Here is a 25,271-nt window from a genome sequence, read left to right as displayed (position 1 = left end):
CATGGGTATCTGTTATCCCTCTTCCCATATTAATAAAATTTATAGGAAACCAATAAGCAACTTGTTTTGTTCCATACAGATAGCTAATAAAATACAGATTAGCAACTTCATCCATATTAGTCTCAAAATCATATACATATGTAGTACTCCAGAACTGGGGGTACTCCAACTTGTTTATTGTCATGTTGTGTATTTACTGTTTGTTTCTGGCAGTTACTACCAGCAAAAAAGGGTGGCAGGAACAGGGTTAACTACCCTGTTCCTGCCCTCTTGGAAGGAGGAGGCCAGTCCTGCTTCCTGCCAGGGGAAGGAGTTCCTGAGAGGGAGAGGAAGCAACCTCCAGTGCTCCTGCTCCTGATGCAGATTCTTCAAAAAGAAACCGCTTAATTTTTGTCCTCAAGTGAAGCCCCGAGAGTCCAGACAGCAGTCACCTGCCACAGCTGCATCTACAGACCGTGCTGTGAAGTGAAGGAATACAGCGAAGACACCCTTCACTAAATATCCGCTAGGCCAGTATCACCTAAGTGCTGAATTACAACTAACCAACCTCCATATCCTTGCTGACGCCAGAGAAGAATTACAATAGCAGCAGGCTTGAAGTGCATGTATTTCATGTTCCACATCGTAATAATTCCATACTAGAATTCCACTGCACCGATTCCCCAGGGAATACACCGTGATACAACACTTCATCAGGGCCACTACCACTCCTATCCTCTACCACCAGCTCCTCAGGAGGGTGGCTGCACATACATTCAGTTCCTGCACAGGAACCTATCAGCTCCACTATATCAGGATATAACCTACACTGATTGTCTCCCACTATCTGTATTCTATATATGAGCTAACTAACTAGCTAATGTAATTGGATAAGGAATAGGATCCGATGAAAGCACAGAGCTCAGCACAGAGTCACAGCTCAAAACAGCAGAAAATGGCTGCTGGGGAGGTTCTTATATAGTAAGGCAGGCATCCTCAAACTGCGGCCCTCCAGCTGTTGCAAAACTAAAACTTCCAGCATGCCTACAGGTATCAGCCTAAAGCAGGGCATTGTGGGAGTTTTAGTTTTACAACAGCTGGAGGGCCACAGTTTGAGGATGCCTGCAGTAAGGGGTCGGCAACTTTCCTATACGCATGGGTTGCTAGGGATGTTGCTAAGCTCAGAAAGACATTGCAGCCTTCTCGTTGGCCCACAAGCAAGAAGGGAGGTTACTGATGAAAAAAAATCTAGAATATTTGCGATTACGAATATATAGCACTGACCGCACATCCAAAGCCCTTTCTAACACCTGCCGCCTCCAACTCAAAAACATCTCTCCTGCATCCGCGCCTTCCTTAACTTTGAATCTGTGAAAATGCTGGTTCATGCCCTCATTATCTCCCGCCTAGACTACTGCAACACTTTCCTCTGTGGCCTTCCCTCTAGCACTCTCGCACCCCTCCAATCTATCCTCAACTCCGCTGCCCGACTAATCCACCTCTCACCCTGTTACTCCTCTGCCTCTCCCCTCTGCCAATCCCTTCACTGGCTCCCCATTGCCCAGCGAATTCACTTCAAAGTACTAACAAATACATACAAGGCCGTCCACAACCTGTCCCCTCCCTACATCTCTGAGCTACTTTCCCGATACATCCCCACACGCACTCTCCGATCCTCACAAGACCTCCTTTTCTATCACCTCTTTCCACAATCGCCTCCAAGAGTTTTCCCGCACATCCCCCACACTCTGGAACTCGCTGCCCCAACATATCAGACTCTCACCGACAGTGGAATCCTTCAAAAGAAACCTGAAAACCCACCTCTTCAGACAAGCCAACAAACAGTGACCCTGCTGCCTCTATACCGCCATGACCTGCTTCACCCGCACCTACTGTGTCCTTCTCCCACACCATATAGATTGTAAGCCTCGCGGGCAGGGCCCTCTCTCCTTCTGTACCAGTCTGTAACTTGTCTTCTTTATATAACAATTCAATAAAGTTTGTAAAAAAAAGGCGGGGCTGTGACAGCATTTGTAACAAAGTAACGGAATGTATCATTTTGGGCAGAATGATCTTAGATTAGGAGGCTGGATAATAGTTCCTATTACAGAGCCGCTGTTTTGGGGCTCAGGGGAATACACAGGTGTGGTGTTCGGTAATTTAAGACTGATATCTTGCAGGTGCAATGTTTTATTTCAGTTGGGACAGGCTAAAAGATGTCGAGTAGTACTACTACTCCCACTGTCATTCTGCCACACAGCGGCTCATCCTCTGTGCCCGCTGAGCTGACACCCGAGACGAGGATGAGTCGGTGCAAACAATCAAAGTAAATGAGTTCTAGCATGTGCCATGAAGACACCGGAGACGCGGCTCCAACCAGAAAGTGATGTTGTTACCGCGCCGGTGTCTGATCCCGCACAATCAGCCGGCCGCTGTCCTCCTGCATTTATCAAGCCTCATCTTTCACATTCCTGCAATCACTCCTGACATCTCCTCATGTTTTTCAACAAGGACGATCAGTGACTGCCAAATCACTCCGCGCACGCTACACAGACCTCATTATCCTCAATGCAGGACCCTCCATGCTAGAAAACGCCATCTATATCGAAAAAGAGCGACAAGTATTAGACATGACATGAAAAAGACAATTATAACTGATGTACGAAGAATGTGTCTAGATGTAGCAGAGCTGAACCTGTTATTTACCTGTTTAGCATTGCATTGGGTACCAAGATAATTCAAGGGAATAGTGCGTTTATCTGCAGCCACATGGAGAGCCATAAGATCTCGCTTCCCAGTGACTGAGCTCTGCAACATCCGATAAACCCAGCTCTGCTACATGCAAGAAACTCCGCTCTGAACAGCAAATGTCGATTTCTTTCTTCCGTTCTTTTATAGATTTACTGATCTTTAAGACTTTCAGTTCTGTTGCCCAAAAAAAGCTGAAACAAAGGGGGAATGTGTGCACGTACAGCGCTGTATATGCATCCATACGTGTGGGTTCCTCCATTAGTACCTCTAAACAGCATGTAAATGTCCTTCACATCTGTATGTACACCCGTCGGCCACAACATTAAAACCACCTGCTTAAGGGCTCATGCGCACGGCCGCTGAAGTTTTTGCAGTTCACAAATTGCGGATCCGCAAAACATGTATACCACCCTTGACGCCCCCTAATAGAACGGTCCTTTCCTTGTCCGTAAAATGGATAAAAATAGGATGTGTTCTATTTTTTTGAGGGGCCACGGAACGGACATGTGGATGCTCGCAGGTTTGCTGTCCACATCTTTTGCAACCCCATTGAAGTGAATGGGTCCACATCTGACCCACCAAAAATACGTTTGTGTGCATGAGCCATAACATTGAGAAGTACCTGACCCCATACACTTGTGTGAGTGGACCGAGCAGGCTGACCTTCACTTCCTACACACATCAATGAGTCTTGGGCGTCCATAACCCTGTCGGCAGTTTATCCGTTCTCCTGCCTTGCACTTCCAATATATCCCATCCCAGGAAAGTCGCCATTGTCAACAGAAAATCAGTGTATGTATGTATGTATGTATGTGTGTATGTATGTGTAGGTGTTTATGCATGTATGTATGTGTGTGTGTGTAGGTGTTTAGGCATGTATGTATGCACGTAGTCAGGGGCGTAGCTAAAGGCTCATGGGCCCTGGTGCAAGGGTTCAGCTTAGGCCCCTCTTCCCTCAGTGCTTGTTGGCAAGGGGCAGGGGAGCACATAGAGTTGGTGCTGCCTCAGGCAAAAATTGAAACAGAACCCTAAACCCCCCCCCCCCCCCCCGCCCTTCCCCAGCCACATTTTTTACCTAGCCCCCTTCCTTCCAGCCAGAGGAGTAACTTCTTGACCAGTATGCATTTTGGACCTGGCAGCAACTGCTACCTCTGCACCCCCAATAGCTATGCCGCTGTATGTGATCTCCTTCACGCCAGCATATAGGTTTTTATCTTAACATTTGCTCCATCAGTACAGCGGACACTATGCTCTTTGCTGTAGATGGGATGAATTTGGCGAGTAGGTCACTTTAAGAAGCAGTGATACAATGTATCCAATACATGAGCATTTCCTTTAAAGATGCAAATCCTAATCATAAAGAAGGAAAGGAGCGCCTATAGGAAGCAGCGACGTTCGATGCGTAGACTGAAGTTTCCATCCGTGGAGGTTCAGATCTACAGATCAAAAACAAAGAAGTTATCAAGCGGAAAATCCTGGCACGGATTAATATGTGCAGCTCCTGATAAACAAGCGCCCTTCACCCGCTTGGAAAAACAAAACCACCAGCCGCTCAACATGGAAGATCACAGCGACCTATCAATAAACCGACAGCCGATACAGCGCTCAGCCAGTCACACCGCCACAGCACTACCGGGCGGGGATCTAGGGCTGCTTGAAAAGGTTTTGCATTCAGGAGTCAGATGGGTGACAAACTGTTTTAATGATTGCCATATTGGCTCTCACCCATCTTTCCCAGGAACAGATTATTTCAACTTCTTTAGCTCTGTTAGGCTACAGTCACACAACAGTGACAGTATTAAGAACAATGGCAGACTATGGGGTCATTCACACAGCCATTTTATTTGGTGGCCCATGAATAATGGCTGTCAAAAAATAGGACATGTTCTATTCTGTCCGTTCTCACTGACTGACGGCCCCCGTAAAAATTAAAGGGACGGTTTTTAATGTCTTGTGAATGTAGCCTTAAGTCGGTGAAGTGAAATAAGAAAAATATATAAATAAAACTATTGTTTAGAAATAGAAAACAGAATATTGTCCTGTGCGTATGTATTCACCCCCTTTGTTAAGAAGCCTATAAAAAGCTCTGGTGCAACCAATTACCTTCAGAAGTCACATAATTAGTGAAATGATGTCATCTTTGTGCAATCTAAGTGTCACATGATCTGTCATTACATATACACCCCAGAGGCTGCAACACCTAAGCAAGAGGAATCACTAACCAAACACTGCCATGAAGACCAAGGAGCTCTCCAAACAAGGGACAATGTTGTTGAGAAGTACAAGTCAGGGTTAGGGTATAAAAAAAAAACATCCAAATCTCTGATGATCCCCAGGAGCACCATCAAATCTATCATAACCAGATGGAAAGAACATGGCACAACAGCAAACCTGCCAAGAGGCGGCTGCCCACCAAAACTCACGGACCAGGCAAGGAGGGCATTAATCCGAGAGGCAGCACAGAGACCTAGGGTAACCCTGGAGGAGCTGCAGAGTTCCACAGCAGAGACTGGAGGATCTGTACAGAGGACGACAATAAGCCGTACGCTCCATAGAGTTGGGCTTTATGGCAGAGCGGCCAGAAGAAGCCATTACTGTCAGCTAAAGACAAAAAGGCGCGTTGTGAGTGAAAAGGCCTGTGGGAGACTCCGAAACTGTATGGAGGAAGGGGCTCTGGTCTGATGAGACTAAAATTGAACTTATCGGCCATCAAAGAAAACGTTATGTCTGACGCAAACCCAACACATCACATCACCCAAAGAACACCATCCCCACAGTGAGACATGGTGATGGCAGCATCATGCTGGGGGGATGGGACTGGGAAACTGGTCAGAGCTGAGGGAAAGATGGACGGTGCTAAATACAGGGATATCCTTCAGCAGAACCTGCCCCACTCTGTGCGTGATCTGAGGCTAGGACGGAGGGTCACCTTCCAGCAGGACAATGACCCCAAACACACGGCTAAAGAAACACTTGAATGGTTTAAGGGGGAAACATGTAAATGTGTTGGAATGGCCGAGTCACAGCCCAGATCTCAATCCAATAGAAGATCTGTGGTCAGACGTAAAGATTGCTGTTCACAAGCGCGAACATCCGACCTGAAGGAGCCGGAGCAGTTCTGCAAGGAGGAACGGGCAACAATCCCAGCGGTTAGATGTGGCGACTGCTCCTAGAGACTTATCCAAAGTGACTTCGAGCTGTGATTGCCGCAAATGGGGCTCTACAAAGTATTGACTTTAGGGGGGTGAATAGTTCTGCACATTGACTTTTTCTGTAATTTTGTCCTATTTGTTGTTTGCTTCGCAATAAAAAATAAAATTAAAAAAACATCTTCAAAGTTGTCAGCACGTTTTGTAAATTACATGATCCAAATCCTCAAACAATCCATGTTAATTCCAGGGTGTGAGGCACCAAAATATGAAAAAAGTCAAGGGGGTGAAAACGTTTGCAAGGCACTGTATAGGGTTGAAAAGTACCAATTTTTAATATCACAGAGAAAAATGACTTTTCATATAAAACTTAACTTTTACTTATAGATATTAAATAATACCCCATACAAATAGAACATACCTGTATTTTTCGCCCCATAAGACGCACTTTTTCTTCCCCCAAAATGGGGGAGAAATGCCCCTGCGTCTTATGGGGCGAATGCTGCCACTTTTACATCGCAAGCTGCGATGTATGAGCAGAGCGGGGACTCGGGGAGGGACTGGGAGGAGCTGGGGGCCGGCAATAGCGGCGGGGCGGTGCAGTCAGTGTAGTATAGCACCGCCCCGCCGCTCCGGTATAGTAATATAAGATCTCATATTGAAGTAATAGTTATTAAACATGCCCCCCAACTGCTATTACTACCTTACCTCCTAATCGCTGCTGTAGAATTCAGGCCAGGTGGGCGGGCGGCAGCGTAACTCGTGTCACGTGCCTGCGCCGCCTACTTTATGAATGAAGTAGGCGGCGCAGGCAAGTGACGTCAGTGAGACGCGCCGGCCGGCCGTCCTGCCTGCCTGATTTCTACAGCAGCGATTAGGATGAAAGGTAGTAATAGCAGTTGGGGGGCATGTTTAATAACTATTAATTCAATATGACAACTTATATTTTGGGCGGCGGCGGCGGGCGGGAGGGGGTGGGGGGCAGTTTGGATTGCGATCTGTGGATGGCACTGTTACAGGGGGGGGGGGGATCTGTGAATGGCACTGTTATGGGCTGGGGGGGTCTGTGGATGGCACATATATAACAGTGCCACCCACAGACCCCCCCCCCCAGCCCATAACAGTGCCATCCACGGATCCCCCCTGTAACAGTGTCAGCCACAGACCCCCCCCCTGCAACAGTGCAAGCCACAGATCCCCCCCATAACAGTGTCAGTTATCCACAGATCCCCCCATAACAGTGTCCGTCATCCACAGATCCCCCCATAACAGTGTCCGTCATCCACAGATCCCCCCATAACAGTGTCCGTCATCCACAGATCCCCCCATAACAGTGTCTGTCATCCACAGATCCCCCCATAACAGTGTCCGTCATCCACAGATCCCCCATAACAGTGTCCGTCATCCACAGATCCCCCCCCATAACAGTGTCAGTCATCCACAGATCCCCAGTAATAGTGCCATCCACAGACCACCATTAGTTCCAAACCCACCAAACACACAGCACACCTTTTGGTTAAAACATTTTTTTTTCTTATTTTCCTCCCCAAAAACCTAGGTGCGTCTTATGGGCCGGTGCGTCTTATAGGGCGAAAAATACGGTATATGATAAACTGTGCCAGGTAAATAGGCAAAGCCTTACTTTGGACGTGACCAGGGTAATACCATCCAAATGAATAAAGATGCAGCAACTTACAGTTTGGAGACCGAGGACTGGGATAATGGATAATGGCCGCTTTTCACTGTTGTGTGAATGAAGCCGTAATGTCATACTTCATCTTGTAGATGACTTGTTCCTTCGATCATGGGGGATTATCACCCCATGCACTCCAGAATTCTGGTGTCAAAATATTGGGATTTGTGACTTTTTGTCAGGGTGGATAAAAATCAGTGATTTAAAAATAAAAAATAAAAATTGGTTTTGATTTAAATCAGATTTTTTTTTATTTAAAGCGGATTTTTTTTATATAAAATGCTTTTTGGAGGAAAATATATTACCATCCAAAAGGTTACTCCATTATGAAATAAAGATTAGTTTTTTAATTATGTAGAATAAGGCTGTATATGTTTAGTTTTTTTGGTAAATAAATTCCATGAATCCATACACAATGTCCTGCTCTTCCAGAGGTTTTTGTAAGATTATTGGGCAGTTTCTCTGCCTACAAGATATTATCACAGATGCTTGGTTTACTTTTGCAGTTCTCAAAACTGAATTTGACTCAGCAGAGATCACATGCCTCTTCTTCACAGCAAAAATGTTATAACGTGAACAGAGTTGAGAAAAATACCTTAATCCTAACTTCTACAAACCTATGAATACAGAATCAACCTAATCAAACTAATATGAAAAGTTGTTATTCTAAAAATCTTCATCTACTTGCATATTATAAGTTATGCCAGCAAGAATTAGTCTTTATGAAGAAAACTATGATTTAAATCAAATCCACCCTGCTTTTTGTGCTTAGTTGTGTAAATATTTTGCATTTTAATGCCACTCAGTACAATTTCGAAAAGTGGGTGAGACAGTGGGCTTAGTCTGCCTGCAAGTCCCGGCTGGCCGGGGAGTTCAAGAGCATCTCGTACCAATGGTCAGTGGAATAAAATAAAAATAAAAAACAGATGCTTCCATGTTCTCCCATAGACTTCAATGGTCGTGTTTTGGTGTGCACCATGGACCAAAGTGGTGCATGTCTCCATTGTTTTTCCACTGACCCACGGCCGGTAGAAAACCACTGGTGGGTGAATAGACACAAAGACAATGGATCTGTGTACAGTCTGTGGAGAACATCAGATGTTTAATACATTTAGTCCATCTTTAATGCCCTGTTCATACCTCGCGTACGTCCATGTACGCGAGGTATGAACAGGGCATTAAAGATGGACTAAATGTATGAAACATCTGATAAATTTAATGCACATTATGGTGATACACACACTGGCAAAATGGACTTTAAAAAGCTCCCCAATATCATGCTGACTTTCAGTGCAGCAGCCTGGCATTGAGTGCGATAGGTTATCACACATTGAAGCTACACGGTACAGACAATGCCAAGCGCCATGTGTGCCATTAGTCAGATAAAGATATAAAATAATCATTTACTCAGATAAATCTGCATATATATATATATCCATGAAAAGCCGGGCAGGAGTGCCGCGGATTTTTATCATTTTATATATATACACACACACACATCGATACACAGAGATATGGAAAGAGAATGGGAGGGAGATGACAGACTGTATGAGAGACGTATATACAGTATATAGAGAGGTGAACGCGTCTACGTTATTACTGTTATTATACCCAGAGATAAATGACGTCTTGTTCCTGTATGATTTATATGTAACAGGGTTGTTCATACGCATCGCACTTCTTTATGTAAATCGCGCAGCCAGGTTGTGCCCATTTATAAAACACACAGGTGTGAACATGTCAGCCTCGCTTTGTGGAACTGCGCAACTGATCGGAGGCACGTCTGCCGCTCCCGCAGCAAACAGCTGCTCCCTTGTTATTACAACTTGTCTCCTGGCACATTAAAGTTAAATATTACAGTCAGCTCGATGCAATAAGCTCGGAAGAATTCAGAGCCGGCCTGCACCAGAATGTTCTCTGGTAACGTATAGGACGCGTAACAAACCCTTTCTCTCCACCCAGTGACGGAGGGAAAGGCTGCACATCAATATAGAAAGATAATCCTGAAGTCATAAGGGACGGCGAGGACAAGGGACACCATCGCCTGTGCCGGCGGGGACAAGGGACACTATCGCCTTTGCCTGCGGGGACCTCATTGCCTGTGCCGGTGAAAGGGGAGGTGGGTTGATGGATGCCATTGCCTGTGCCGGTGGGGACAAGGGACGTCATCGCCTATGTCAGGTCAGAAGTGAGGTCATTGTACTAGATCAGTGATAGCTAACCTTGGCACTCCAGCTGTGGTAAAACTACAACTCCCAAGATGCCCCCCTTGCTTGTCTGCTCTCAGAACTCTGTAGAAATAAATGGAGCATGCTGGGAGTCGTAGTTTCACCACAGCTGGAGTGCCAAGGTTAGCCATCACTGTACTAGATGATGATGTGCATCTGCAAATGGGAAGGGGTCCCCTTTTATTAACTAAAATACCCAAAAAAGAGTTGTTCAAAATTAGGTGAAAATGGGCTTTTCTTTTCTAGAAACAGTGCCACTCCTGTCCATGCGCTAGGTCTGGTACTGCAACTTGGCCCCACTGATATAAACGATGCCATAAACGCAGCTCATGCACTAGAGAGGGAAAAATAGACCCAATGTTCTAATCTTGGACAACCCTTTTAAATCCAAACAGCTTGTGCAAGATTTGGCGATCCTTCATCCCTCCCCAGTGAGCAGAATGGTGGCTGTGGGCTCCCCCAGCATGCAATTCTGCTGTACATTCTAGATCTTTCAGGTAACACACTGGATGGTTCACTATAGATGTAGCAGGGCCAAGTTAAAGCAACACAATGACAAACTCAATCTGCACCTACATATAGAATATCGCTTTAGAGGCAGTCTGCAAAGATATTCAATATCTCCAGCTAGTCTGCAGCAAACCAGGAGTTAAATCATTAGGCCGGTGTTAATTTGGCAGCAGCTGGCTGCAATCATTTAATAAACAGGGTGATGAATGTCCAGCCAAGACCCGGCGCTGGACTCCAGATGCACCTTACAAGACTTTCTCACCTTGATGAATGGGACCTATTTCTCTATTGTAACCATTAAGAAGCGCATTGATCTTCATTTGCCAATACCAGACATTTGCCCCCATCCCCCGCTTACATGTTTTTCTTTTTCTTACTTTCCTTTCACCAAATTGAGACTTTTTTGCAGGAAGTTCCTCTCCGCTGTGTAATGGGAGTCATTTACAAGGCGTGAATATAAAACAGAACATATGTACGGGTAATTTGCAAGGCGTTAGCAAATGTTAATACAGGCATGTAGAAGGGTTTTGTTCCAAAATCCCCATCAAAGCTCATCAGACACACACTAAATTATCCAAGTAGCAATTAGATGTTGTAAAGTGGTTTTCAGCATGCGGAGAGGAGAGCAAGGTGCAGAGCCGCCCCAGGGAAGACGCTGCCATTCTGCACACGTATCCCTCAATCTGCTAGTATGAAAGAAGGAATAGAAGAGTCCGGTCCTGTAGATGGCAGCCATACTGGTGGCTGGATGGCCTCGCCGATGGCGTGCGAGTGGTGGTAAATGCAAATGAGGGGTTTGGGGTCTGAACGGACAGCGTCTTTCTGTGGCCAGAGCTCCATGGTGAATAGATGTGATCGATTATTACATTAATGCAATATTGTGCCTAATGCATCCCCCTGGAGCTACCTGCAATCAGATGCGAATGTGTGATTTCCTGCATCTGAAAAAATGGTGGACTTTTCCATAACCAATGTGATTTTTTTTCACCACAGGAATATCGTGCAAATGTAACTTTACATCTAGGAATATTGTGATTCCCATTGTTTTACCCTTAAATCTGAATTTATAAAAAATATAACAATGTATTTAGAAAGCTTTACTTATCCTGTACTGATCCAGAGTTACATCCTGTATTATACTCCAGAGCTGCACTCACTATTCTGCTGGTGCAGTCACTGTGTACATACATTACTTATCCTGTACTGATCCTGAGTAACATCCTGTATTATACTCCAGAGCTGCACTCACTATTCTGCTGGTACAGTCACTGTGTACATACATTACTTATCCTGTACTGATCCTGAGTTACATCCTGTATTATACCCCAGAGCTGCACTCACTATTCTGCTGGTGCAGTCACTGTGTACATACATTACTTATCCTGTACTGATCCAGAGTTACATCCTGTATTATACTCCAGAGCTGCACTCCCTATTCTGCTGGTACAGTCACTGTGTACATACATTACTTATCCTGTACTGATCCAGAGTTACATCCTGTATTATACTCCAGAGCTGCACTCACTATTCTGCTGGTGCAGTCACTGTGTACATACATTACTTATCCTGTACTGATCCTGAGTAACATCCTGTATTATACTCCAGAGCTGCACTCACTATTCTGCTGGTACAGTCACTGTGTACATACATTACTTATCCTGTACTGATCCTGAGTTACATCCTGTATTATACCCCAGAGCTGCACTCACTATTCTGCTGGTGCAGTCACTGTGTACATACATTACTTATCCTGTACTGATCCAGAGTTACATCCTGTATTATACTCCAGAGCTGCACTCCCTATTCTGCTGGTGCAGTCACTGTGTACATACATTACTTATCCTGTACTGATCCCGAGTTACATCCTGTATTATACTCCAGAGCTGCACTCACTATTCTGCTGGTGCAGTCACTGTACATACATTACTTATCCTGAGTTACATCCTGTATTATACTCCAGAGCTGCACTCACTATTCTGCTGGTGCAGTCATTGTGTACATACATTACTGATCCTGTACTGATCCCGAGTTATATCCTGTATTATACTCCAGAGCTGCACTCACTATTCTGCTGGTGCAGTCACTGTGTACATACATTACTGATCCTGTACTGATCCTAAGTTACATCCTGTATTATACTCCAGAGCTGCACTCACTATTCTGCTGGTGCAGTCACTGTGTACATACATTACTTATCCTGTACTAATCCTGAGTTACAGCCTGTATTATACCCCAGAGCTGTAGTCAATATTCTGCTGATCAATGTAATAGTTAAAAAAACAAAAAACCCACACACTTTTACCCATTTCCATAAATAAAGCTGTGATCACCTACAATGTCTAATGTATTCTGAGGTAGTCTGATATCAACCCCATTCTCTTTATCACCACCATACTTTACACTGCAGCTCCGCTTGTTCTGACTGCACACATTCAGCTGTTCGTACATGATGAGGCTGCTGCACATGGACTGAAGGGAGGAGTTTTCGTTCTCTCCTGCACATACCTGGCTTTTGGATATTTATTATAATAATTATGTTTCCATAAAGCTTGAATACAAATCTGCCACATGCAATATAACTGTAATCACTACATCTGTCACAGGCCTCGCTGTGTGCAACAGGCGCATGGCGCGATCTGCACTGTGACTTGGGAGGTTATGAGCGCTCCCTGCGGTGTGCCATCTGTCACTCAGCTCTTGACAGCCTCCGATAGATCATCTGAGAAGCATACAGTCGATTAGAAGCCAATCCAATAATTGCTCCCTGCCCACGTAGACCGGCCAGGCGCTGCACCACACACCCTTTCTCGCTTTGCAGGTTGAAGTTGTTGCTCTGACTATCAGCAGGTAAAATGTAGAGTCGTGCGGCTCAGTCACAAACACCCCAAATGAGCTGTAATCCAATTTCTGCAGTACTACACTTGACCACTAGGGGATGGGGATCCACACACCAAAAAAATGAATCAAATTATCAGTCCATAATATCTGTATTATCAGGATTTCAGATTTTTTTTGTTATGTACAGACCTTCAAGATATTTTGCAATTGCACAACAACACAGGATAGATCATCAATGCCTGATTGGTGGGGGTCCCACACCTGACAACTCTCCCCGAATGCCTGTCATCCTCGTTTTTTTAAAAATAATTACTAAATGCTATCTTTTAGTTTTCAATGATTTTGGCCACTTCTGCTGAGTAGCACAGTGGTCTCTAACTTTTTTTGCTTTTACTGACAAGCCTAATGCAATTATCTGTTGCCTTCAATAGTGCCACTTTTAAAGTAGTCCCAATTCTCCTGGACTCCAATGAAACTTTTCCAATCTGATAGGGACTCGTGTACCACTAATCTAATTTTAGAAAAGCCAGTTTTTCTAAAATCTAAAACTTTTGTTTTTGTGTGGTGTGAATCAGTCACTGTACCGGTAAACCAGACTGACTGGTGATCACTAGATCCCAAGCTTTCCCCTACATTAATATCAGATACCAAATTCCCATTTGGTCCACAGGCTGTGTTTGGTATTGCAGATCAGCCTTCTTTATTCCATGGAGCAGAGTTGCAATACCAGACATAGCCCATGAAACATGGAAGAGAGCAGCAACCTACATCACCCTGCTTTCTGCATCTCCTGAAAGGTGTATAGATATCTGTAGTGTATAACTAGACCAACCCCCCCACCCCCTCCAATTTTGCCTACACTGTGCCTATATTGTGTCAGTCTTTACTGCAATTCTAGCTAAGGCCACTTCCGCATTTTTGCTGTCCGGCATTGATCAGTTAGATTAATACAACTGGCTGCAAGCGTTCAGAACAGATTGGTTGTGTTATATTTAAAAAAAATAATAAGAAACCGGATCAGGCACGAAAACCATTGTAACCATAGTTTTTTTTCATGTCTGAAAGAACTGGATCCGGCACCATTGACTTACATGGTTTTTGGTGCCGGGTACAGCTTCTTCAGTTTCCCATGCTGCACACAAAAATGCTTGCAGCAATTTTCTGTCCAGCATGTGTCACGGCTGTCATGGTCTGGTTGTAGTGGACCGTGGCACTTTAGCCATGCTAGCTTGTTGCCGATGGCAACGTGTAGTTTTTAGCATGTTTTCACTTTTCCTCTTTAAGGTTGTTGTCCCTTCCCATTCTGGTGGGTATGGGGTTTGGGGTATGGGTGTGGGCTCTTATAGTACTTGGGCTTGGAGCATGAGGTTAGTGGGACTTCAGCTTCCTGTGGAGCTGAAGTTATGCTGCCATCTTGGACCTTACCATCTGTCCAGTTTGAGGGACACCTTTTTGGACATAGATTGTCATCCCCTATGTATCCTCCATGTTCCCTACCTTAACTGTGTTGATGTTTGGAGTGGGTTTATGTTCAGGGTGTGGTGTACGTCTTGTTGTAGTTTCAGGTCTGGTCTTTTGGTGTTGTTCGTCCAGCATGTATGCAAGGTGTTTCCCTGTGTGTTGTGCCTCCAGTGAGGGGGCTCCTGGATTTCTCGGAGGGGGAACCGCTTTGACCACCCGCCTGCGGAAGTGGGATCCAAGGTTTCCCGGAGGGGGAACCACTTGTCAGTAGCAGTTGTTGTGGCAGGTAAGTGCTGTTGTTCCAGTGTGTGTTGTTTTCTCCTTTCTTGTTGCTAGGCCTGCTGGAGACTCAGGTTTATCGTGGATGAATGGGTCATCTCCTAGCCCTGGCATTATTACCAGGGATCTCTAGGGTTATTAGGGCCTGAGGTTTCCTGGTATGAGCCCTCCCACCATTAGGGTTCACTCATACAGTTAGGAGGCCAGGGCTAGGATTCAGAGATATGTTAGAAGGTGACCTGCACCCTTTATTTCTGTTTCTAGACCTAGTGGCATATCCCACCAACCTACATTGTACGGTGTGAAGTTTCCCCCCACTCCCCACCGTGACAGTATGGGAACGCAACAAACCGGAACAGAATGCATTCTGGTGCACTCCACTCCGGTTTGTTCAGTTTTGTCCCCATTGACAATGAATGGAGACGAAACTGAAGCATTGAGCTGTGGTTTTGAGAGCCTGTGCCAGATCTTAAAACCAGACAGCACAATGCAGATGTGAAAGTAACCTAAGGATGAACAGAGCTGAAGGGTTGTAGGCTCAATATGGTTAATAGTGCGTTTTAGGAAAGATAGAGGCCCCTGGCGGCAGGGGCCCCTTTCTCCGCTCCTATAGTGCATCCTTGTAAACTCTCCCTCACCCCAATGCTCGGTGATCCCTCATAGTTCAGTTCTTTGTCCACATTTCCACCTATAGATGTCTCCATCTGACGGCAGCTAGAACACAGGCTGACAATATGCCGCCGTTCACCGGATGACGGGACACGTCTATAAATTGTATGAAATGGTAATAAGATTCCCAGAAAACACACTGCAGGCGTCTACGCAGTGAATACATCCACATGCACTTACACCTTGTCAGTCGCTGTCTCACCAGGCTGTGGAACAATTCAGGTAATATACAGTATGCATATTTAGCCTTTTATTACTTTGCTAGTCAGTGGTCACTAATGTTTTGGGATGCCGCCTGTCTATAATATGGGCTAACGGGGCAATTCACTGGTATCCATCTATTCCGTAAAATTGGCTTCAGTCTGATCTGGGCACTGTATGGTGGTTTTATTTATCTGGGTATTAGCAGGGGTGAACCACCAATGAGGCGAAGTGAGGCGATTGCCTCAGGCAGCACCAGGTAGGGGCAAGAGGAGGGCAGCAGAAGGGGGATTATGAGTTTCTGCTGTATAGTATTGGGAAGCACAGTGGGCACAGTATGTGGCGCTATATTACCCTGTATGTTTTGTAGCGCTGTATGTAATGTTTTCCGAGTATGTCTTTAACAGTAGGGCTGGAGAGAAAAGGGTAGGTCAAGAAATTGGCATTTGGGGGAAGGCGCTGTATCAGTTTTGGCCTCAGGCAGCAGAAAGGCTAGGTACACCCCTGGGTATTAGATGCTGTATCACACTACAATGCATTATAATGCGTCACTGCTATGATGGTGTTTAGAGCTCTGTATGGCACAGATATGGTGTTGCTGTTTTGCACTGAATGGAGGTGTTTATTAGGCACTATCAAGTATTGCCATCCGGACCATGTCGCTACTATGTAGGCAGTCGCTCAAAAGTCCAATTTCGATGGATTGTTTGCAACTGTCATGTCGCAGAGTGACACCATCGACTATCATTGAGACAAATGTTGCCGTGTAGCCCTTGCCTTAGTGTTTGAATCCATCCTCAAGGGGGCTTGTCACCGTCGCGGCCTGCTATTGGCTCCTCCCTACATGTTTTGATCCAAGCGACGGGAAGATGCAGCAGCGGCGCTGTGCAGCGATCCGGAGCGACGCGGTTGCCAGGTAGCAGGTAAGCATAATCCATACAAGGGGCCCGGGCATTGGGGGATATTTTAGATATCAGATAACCCCTTTAAGGAGTTTTACAATTGGGACTTTGGTACGTGACGGAAGGTTGAGGCTGCAGACGGCAGGACTGATGTGTTTTCAGACGGCTGCACTGGGTAGGATTATTTACAGACTGTGGTCAAATGGGAGGTTTTTTATCTTCCACAAAATAAGTTTTATTTTGATTTGAAACAACCCAGGATTTAAATAAAGCACAAAATATAACTAGCAAGAAGAAAGCGACCCTCCAATACTGGGCACTATCCAGACACTTTATTTGAAAGAGATGAAACCACTGGAACATTACAAAGATTCAGCTGCATTATCGCCCCAAGATCAAACCAAGAAGCTGCGTGATAAGTGTCGACCATTCACTGGTTGCACAAACAACCCAGCGGGGGCGAGCACGGGGGGCAGTGGCAAACATTACATAAACATACTTGTGGGGCACTAATTATGCTGCATCTGAAAATAGCCATAAATCTGCTGTTCTGCATTACAGTGATGAGCCTAGTCACAGTGTCTGGGCAACGGGCGACAGACGGAGATGGTCACATGACCCATAAATAGGACGTAGATTGCCCCACTTAAGGTATTTAAGACTAGGATCACAAAGCAGGACTAGGATGGAGACACAAGGAAAGATCTCTGCAAAACGTAACATCTAGGACAGGGATGCTCAACCTGAGGCCCTCTAGCTGTTGTAAAACTACAACTCCCATCATTCCCTGACAGCCTACAGCTATCATCCTACAGAAGGGCATTGTGGGAGTTGTAGTTTTACAACAGTTGGAGGGCCGCAGGTTGAGCATCCCTGATCTAGGATATTTCAAAATGGCCATAGTTAGGATATAAGGGCACTTTGGCTACAGACTCCAAAATAAAGGGGGCAAGATGCTCTGTAGAACAGCTGGGACTTGAAGCTCGTGGGCCATAATGCACAATCTGGAACAGGACCCACACCTACAGTACCATGTGCCGCTCATAATATATGTGGTAGAGGAACCTGTAGTAAAGGGCTCAAGTGCAACTGCTGCCTCTGTGCCCCTTACAGCTACACCCCTGCTCTTTAGAGCTATTTAATCCCTTACTGTTTATAAAGTGAATCTGGCAAATCCTTGACCTCTGCTCATGTTTCCAGGCTCTCAGCTGATTTGATACAATGTTGCAGCACAGATGGGATGCTTTGATACAACGATGTGCCAGTGGTGGGTTCGGATACAATGATGTGGCACTGATGTAATGCTACCATGCTACAAAACAGATGTGTCTGCACCTAGAATCTCTCCAAGGGGCGCAAATTGGCACAATTAGGATCGCTACAACTTTATCCAAAAGGATGCGGATCTTAGCAGAAAGAGGTAACCGGAACCTCGGTGAGAAATGTGGCGCAGATCTAGTAAATTCACAACACCTATAGATTTATAAAATCTGCCCCAACGCTTAGATGAGACGTTGCGGGGCTGATGCAATGTTGTGCATCCCTCTCGAGTTCACTTGAGTGGAAACTAATTCATTGCGGCTTGTTGCAGCCATTCTGTCTCATGAGGAGCCATATGGACAGGCCTGCACAGGTGACTGTATCACAGCAGAACAAATCCCAGTGCGGCAAGCGAACCCAGTCACAACAGAAGAGCAGCGATGCTAATGAGCCTGTGGGCCGCCCTGCATGAAATCAGCACGAGTTTCCAGATGTCAACCAGCCCACCCCCCCCCCCCCCCACAAATAAAATAACTTAATGGGATACTGCCCATCTTGAGAATTTTTGGAATATCCAAATATGCAAATCAATGCCGGATATCTCCCCTAGACTTCAAAGGAGCAAGGCAGAGGAAAGCATAGCCACCTCTCTGTTTATTTTGATAGGAATATGGGAATAATGGCCTCTAGAGGTTTGCATAGGATGTCGGAAACCCCAACCAGCCACCTACCAGTTGTTGATGTCATATATAGTAGATATGCTATAAATGCTCAAAGTAAAAAAAAAAAAACAATACATGCTTTCATTAATTCTCACAGGGGTTTATCCCAGCTTTCCCAGGCCCCTGAATGCCAATTCCACTTCGTTGTGTATACCCTTTCCTTCCCAGGTTGCTGCCTGCCATTATTAGCAGCTTGAGGGCGACGTGGACTTACATTTACTACTGGAGTTGATTATAGGAACGTCGCTGTCGTAGGATGATGAGCGCAGTATTACACAGACTTATCCGCCTAACAGACTTTCCTTTTACTCTCAATACACCCGATTCAGAACCTAAAAAAATGCTTTGGAAAAGAACAAATCTGTAATCCCCTTCATTAACCATATAATAGGAGTCACCAGCCAAAACCAGAGCATCGATGAAACAAAAATGTGCATTATAAGCAAATATCAGGAAAACATAAGGTTTTATATTGCCTTTTACCCCAGAATGATGGGGAGTAGGTAACAGGTATCAGAGAGCCTTCCTCTGGATCAATGTATTGTGATACAATAGACTGAAATGGAGGAATGGAGGAATGGATCTGACCTGAACCTTATGGCCCGGTTATCAATTATTCTGCATACAAAGGGCAGGATTATCATATGATAGGCAACTTCCAGTCCTCATTCCCCTCCTAGCATCATGACTGCCCCTGTCCTCTCTAAACTCAAGACACATGGCAAACTGAAAAAAAGGCACTCCTAGGGTGAATAATTTGAGATGTATCCCTCTGGGGGGTAGGTTAGTCGTGCCCACCTCAACTCCAATAAGTGATTGAGGTGAGTTGTCAGTCGATGCCAGACTAGGCGCCGCTCTCCAGACACTACACGTGGCTCATGCCTGCTCTGCAGTGGCGTCTCTAGCTTTCAAATTTTGGGGGGGCACACTAGGGGCCAGGACAAAAGTAGGGGGGGCAGCTAAAACAACGATACATTTACACAAGTACACTTAGAAATGCTGCGATACTTTACCCAATACCTAAAACCGCAACAGGGAAGAAAAGTCCAGCTGTCTGTGGATGACACTGCTATGGGGGGGATCTGTGGATGCCACATACCGTGTAATGTATAGCATCTTATGCTATATGTGTCATCCACAGATCCACCCCATGACAGTGTCATCCCCATTTCCCCCTCCATAACAGTGTCATCCACAGATCCCCCTCCCTATAACAGTGTCATCCACAGATCCCCCTCCCCGCCACTCACAGGAGTGTACATTTGACATTTCTAAACCGTAATCCATATCCTGCAGTAACTTTAACTTTAAATCAGGATTAAGCGGCCGCTCATCTCTACTAGTACCTTAACCTTACACCACTCGGCTAGCTTCGGAAACAGGGCCAGGCTACAGCCTACAGGTACTGCCTGTTAGTTCTTATCGAGCGAGTGCTGATTTCTGCAGGTCAGAGGATACGGATTACAGTTTAGAAGAAATGTACACTCCTGTGAGCGGTCCAGACCAGTGGCGGATCAGAACAAGGGTGCTTATAGAACAGACTGCACAGTGTACCGGTATACTATATATTGTGGGGCACAGCGTGGCGGTATACTGTATATTGTGGGGCACAGTGTAGGCTATATGTGTATAACAAACATATTTGACATGAAGACTTACAGTTACTTGGCTTGGCCCTTGGGGATCTCGGACGCCACTTCCACACTTTGTCCGGGGGCTCGGCGGAGCTGATGTGTTTTATCCTAATGAGAAAGATTTCATAATAAGGATTTGGAGAAGAGGCAGAGGGATAGCAGAGCAGGGAGAGGCTGGTGCTGCTACTAGGGGTCATACCATGTGGGAGTAATAAAGCCCACCATAATGCCCCCCGGTAGTAATAATTCTCCTTATAATGTGACAATGCAAAAAATACCCCCTTATGCCCCCAGTTGAGCTAATGTCCCCCATAATGTGCCAGTATAAAATACCCCTATATAGTGCCCCCAGTAAATGCCCCATAGTGCTCCTCTCCCCCTTCCTCCTAGTGCCCCCATAATGTACCAGTATAAAATGCCCCAGTAGATGCCCTCAATGTCCCCCATAATTTTGCAAGTATAAATTACCCCTTCTTAGTGCCCCCGTAGATGACTCCACGTGCCAGTAATAACCCCCCATTACGTGCCAGTAATAAGACCCACATTACGTGCCAGTAATAAGCCCCCCATCATGTGCCAGTAATAAGCCCCCCATCATGTGCCAGTATTAGGTCCCCCATCATGTGCCAGTATTAGGTCCCCCCCATCATGTGCCAGTATTAAGCCCCCCCATCATGTGCCAGTATTAAGGCCCCCCCATCATGTGCCATTATTAAGTAAGTCCCCCCCAATGTGCCATTATTAAGTAAGCCCCCCCATCATGTGCCATTATTAGGCAAGTCCCCCCCCCCCCCCCCCCAAGTATCACTATTGTAAAAAAAAAAAAAAAATTATACTTACCTCAGTGTCAGCGATGCGATGCAGGCCTCTTCTGGCCTGTGTCCCACGCTGTATGGCTCAGGCGGCGCGATGTCGTCATCGCGCGCCTGCGCCGGCCTCTGATAGGCTGCCGGTCTAGTGCCTGCAGCCTATCAGAGCAAGGGGAAGGGACACGCCTCTCCCTCCCCTGCACCGCCGCTTAGTGATGGGAAGTTCGGATCTTTTAGGTGAATCGGTTCATTTGAATCAGCTCATTCAAATGAACCAATTCATGAATCGGATATTCGGTTCACTTGGTGAGTCAGACTGCTGAGCTGACTCGCAAGTGAACCGAAGACTCTAGGTGCCGGTGCGCATGCGCAGATGCTTGATACATTCGATTCACTCACTACTTGCTGCGCTGCTGACTCAGTGCAGTCGGCTCGTCTTCTTCAGCTCTCTCTGAACTCTGATTACTAGTATTGAGTGATTTATTATAGTAAAGGGAAGCTGAGGCTGACGCCGGAAAGGAGGAGTCAGGAGTCAGACAGGAGTCAGAAGCTGTCACTGTGGTGTGCAATGTGAATTGTTGTCTGTTGTGCATTGTTACCCACAGTGACAACAGTCTGACACTGACAGTACAATCCATAAAGGTGATGTGAACCCACCCTTAGGCCCCTTTCACACTTGCGTTGTCCGGATCCGGCATAGAGTTCCGTCGCCGGGGCTCTATGCCGGAAGAATCCTGATCAGGATTATCCCCATGCATTCTGAATGGAGTGAAATCCGTTCAGGATGCATCAGGATGTCTTCCGTTCCGGAACGGAACGTTTTTTGGCTGGAGAAAATACCGCAGCATGCAGTACTTTTTGCTCCGCCCAAAAATCCTGAAGACTTGCCGCAAGGCCGGATCCGGAATTAATGCCCATTGAAAGGCATTGATCCGGATCCGGCCTTAAGCTAAACGTCGTTTCGGCGCATTGCCGGATACGACGTTTAGCTTTTTCTGAATGGTTACCATGGATGCCGGGACGCTAAAGTCCTGGCAGCCATGGTAAAGTGCAGTGGGGAGCGGAGGAGCCGCACGGACTGTAAGTATACCGCTCCCCCGCTCCTCACTACTACTATGGCAACCGGGACTTTAATAGCGTCCTGGCTGCCATAGTAACACTGAAAGCATTTTGAAGACGGATCCGTCTTCAAATGCTTTCAGTACACTTGCGTTTTTCCGGATCCGGCGTGTACCTCCGGCAAGTGGAGTACACGCCGGATCCGGACAACGCAAGTGTGAAAGGGCCCTTAGTTATATAGCTACTGAATGAGATGCCTTTAACATATATATCTCCTGAGAAGCCAATTTGATTCTAAAGGGTTAATTTAATTCAACCTGTAATCTAAACTCTTGTGTCATCTGTCACTTCTCCTGTCCCTTAATCTTATCACTGCTGCAACAAAAGCAGCCTCAGCCTCAGTGTTAGGCTACTTTCACACTAGCGTTCGGCTGTCCGCTTGTGAGCTCCGTTTGAAGGAGCTCACGAGAGCGGACCCAAATGCCTCCGTCCAGCCCTGATACAGTCTGAATGGAGCGGATCCGCTCAGACTGCATCAGTCTGGCGGCGTTCAGCCTCCGCTCCGCTCGCCTCCGCACGGACAGGCGGACAGCTGAACGCTGCTTGCAGCGCTCAGCTGTCCGCCTGGCCGTGCGGAGGCGAGCGGATCCGTTCAGACTTACAATGTAAGTCAATGGGAACGGATCCGCTTGAAGAGGTCACCATATGGCTCAATCTTCAAGCGGATCCGTCCCCCATTGACTTTACATTGAAAGTCTGAACGGATCCGCTCAGGCTGCTTTCACACTTATGCAGACGGATCCGTACTGAACGGAGCCTCCGTCTGCATTAATATGATCGGATCCGTTCAGAACGGATCTGATCAAGCGCAAGTGTGAAAGTAGCCTTACCTGTTCTACCCTCTGACTCACAGCTCTTTTAACTCAATGAATCGAATGAGTCACAAACTAAGTGGGATCTTTAGATTCTTTTAACTTGTGACTCATTCGATTCCTTTCTATTCTTAGACTCCCTGCACTTGTGTGACTCAGACGACTCGATTCAGAGAGCTGCTGGTGTGCTGTGCTTGCCTTGCCCCCTCAGCTCTGGTCGGTGATTGGTTGGTGGGCGGGGAGGGGTGGGGCTGGCAGAAGCCAGCTTCCACTCTAAGCTCATATTACGCTCCTCCCCGTCCCTCCCTCAGGCTCCGGCTCCCTGCGTCCCTGCTGCCAGCAGCGTGAGGTGAGAGAGAGACTGTGACTGAGCTGAGCTCCGATCAGTCAAGTGAATGCTGCTGGCAGCAGGGACGCTGGGGGGGGGGGGGCGCATTTTAGTTGGGGGGGCACATGGGGGGGCCCAGCATGATGTTGGGGGGGCCGTGGCCCCCTCTGGCCCCCCCCTGGCGACGCCACTGCTGCTCTGCACCAAGCGGCTTTCCTCTCATCTGGAGCAGACTTGATAAAGGGGTCCCATGTCCCCCGAAACACGTCGCCATTGTGAATATTGCCAATAAAAATATTTTCATCCACATCCTTCAGGTCATCAATTTTTACCGCGAGCTATCATCTTGAAGTGGAACCCAATTACCCAACCAGTCCACGCACTAAACTAGACACAGGAGTGGACAGGTTACTGCCCACCACAAGGATCTGTGCACTCCTCTCCTGAAATCATCTGTGCCGCTTTGGAAACGTCCACTGTGTGCCACTAAGTCTGTGACCACTCACAAGATCAATGCCCTCATTTCCTGAAATACTCTGTATTGCTGGTTGCCTGCTAACACTAAATCTGTGAACTCACTCTCGTCTCCATTCCCCTCTTCACGTCATGAGACCACTCTGTCACATTCAGCCATGTTGTCACTGTGCACTCATGTAAATGTAACCTCCTGACCAGCAACAGGTACGGTGATACATACAGACGTAGCCAGCATTAAAGTCAAACCTGATGCGTTTTCCCACTAGCTTATCGCCCCAAGTTTAAATATGTGCAAAGCTTCTAAAACGTAGGCTACTTTCACACTTGTGGTAGCCTTTTCAACTGCCAGAACACCCTGCCGGATCCATGCTACAGCAAGTCCACCATGCTGGCGGAAGTCCTCTCCGGCCCCATTCACTATGGGGGCGGGCCAAAGGTCCACACCGCAAGTGTGAAAGTAGCCTTAGGCTACTCTCACACTGGCGTTTTGGTTTCTGAGATCCGGTCAGGGCTCAGCAGTCCAAATCGGATCAGTTTTGTCCTAATACATTCTGAATGGAAAAGGATCCGCTCCGAATGCATCAGTTTGCCTCCGTTCAGTCACTATTCCGCTCTGGAGGCTGCCTGCAGCGTTTGCTGTCTGCTTGACGAAACTGGGCCAAACGGATCCATCATGACCCACAATGTAAGTCAATGGGGACGGATCCGTTTTCTCTGGCACAATAGATGACTGATCAGTCTCCCATTGACTTTCAATGGAGTTCATGACGTAACCGTCTTGGCAATGTTACAGATAATACAAACGGATCTGTTCATGACAGATGCATGTGGTTGTATTATTGTAACGGATCCGTTTTTGCAGATCCAAGACGAATCCGCACAAAACGCGAGTGTGAAAGCAGCCTTAAAGAGGACCTTTCACCGATTATGACACTGTGAACTAAATATACAGACATGGAGAGCGGCGCCCGGGGATCTCACTGCACTTACTATTATCCCCGGGGGCCGCTCCGTTCTCCTGCTATGCCCTCCGGTATCTCCGGTCACTAAGTTATAGTAGGCGGAGATTTCAGTCACTAAGTTATGGTAGGCGGAGTCTGCCCTTGTTCTGCTCTAGCACTGGCCAATCGCAGCGCAGAGCTCACAGCCTGGGAGGTTATTTTCTCCCAGGCTGTGAGCTCTGCAATGCGATTGGCCAGCGCTACAGAAGAACAAGGGCAGACTCCGCCTACTATAACTTAGTGAGCGGAGATACCGGAGGGCATAGCGGGATAACGGAGCGGTGCCCAGGGATAATAGTAAGTGCAGTGAGATCCCCGGGCACTGTGGATGGCACTGTATAGGGGAGGGGGGGATCTGTGGATGGCACTGTTTAGGGGAGGGGGGGATCTGTGGATGGCACTGTTTAGGGGAGGGGGGGATCTGTGGATGGCACTGTTTAGGGGAGGGG

The 25,271-nt window shown here is 46.6% G+C and overlaps 1 protein-coding gene across 3 annotated transcripts in view; it reads right to left on the bottom strand.

Moving 5' to 3' along the window:
• Positions 1-25,271, bottom strand: part of NELL1 (neural EGFL like 1) — an 843,611-nt gene that overhangs the window by 668,906 nt on the left and 149,434 nt on the right. The gene's annotated exons all lie outside the window — the stretch shown is intronic.

The sequence above is a fragment of the Bufo gargarizans genome, chromosome 10, assembly GCF_014858855.1.
Source record: "Bufo gargarizans isolate SCDJY-AF-19 chromosome 10, ASM1485885v1, whole genome shotgun sequence".
In the NCBI taxonomy this organism is placed as follows: domain Eukaryota; kingdom Metazoa; phylum Chordata; class Amphibia; order Anura; family Bufonidae; genus Bufo; species Bufo gargarizans.
This window is presented reverse-complemented; position numbering and strand designations above follow the sequence as displayed.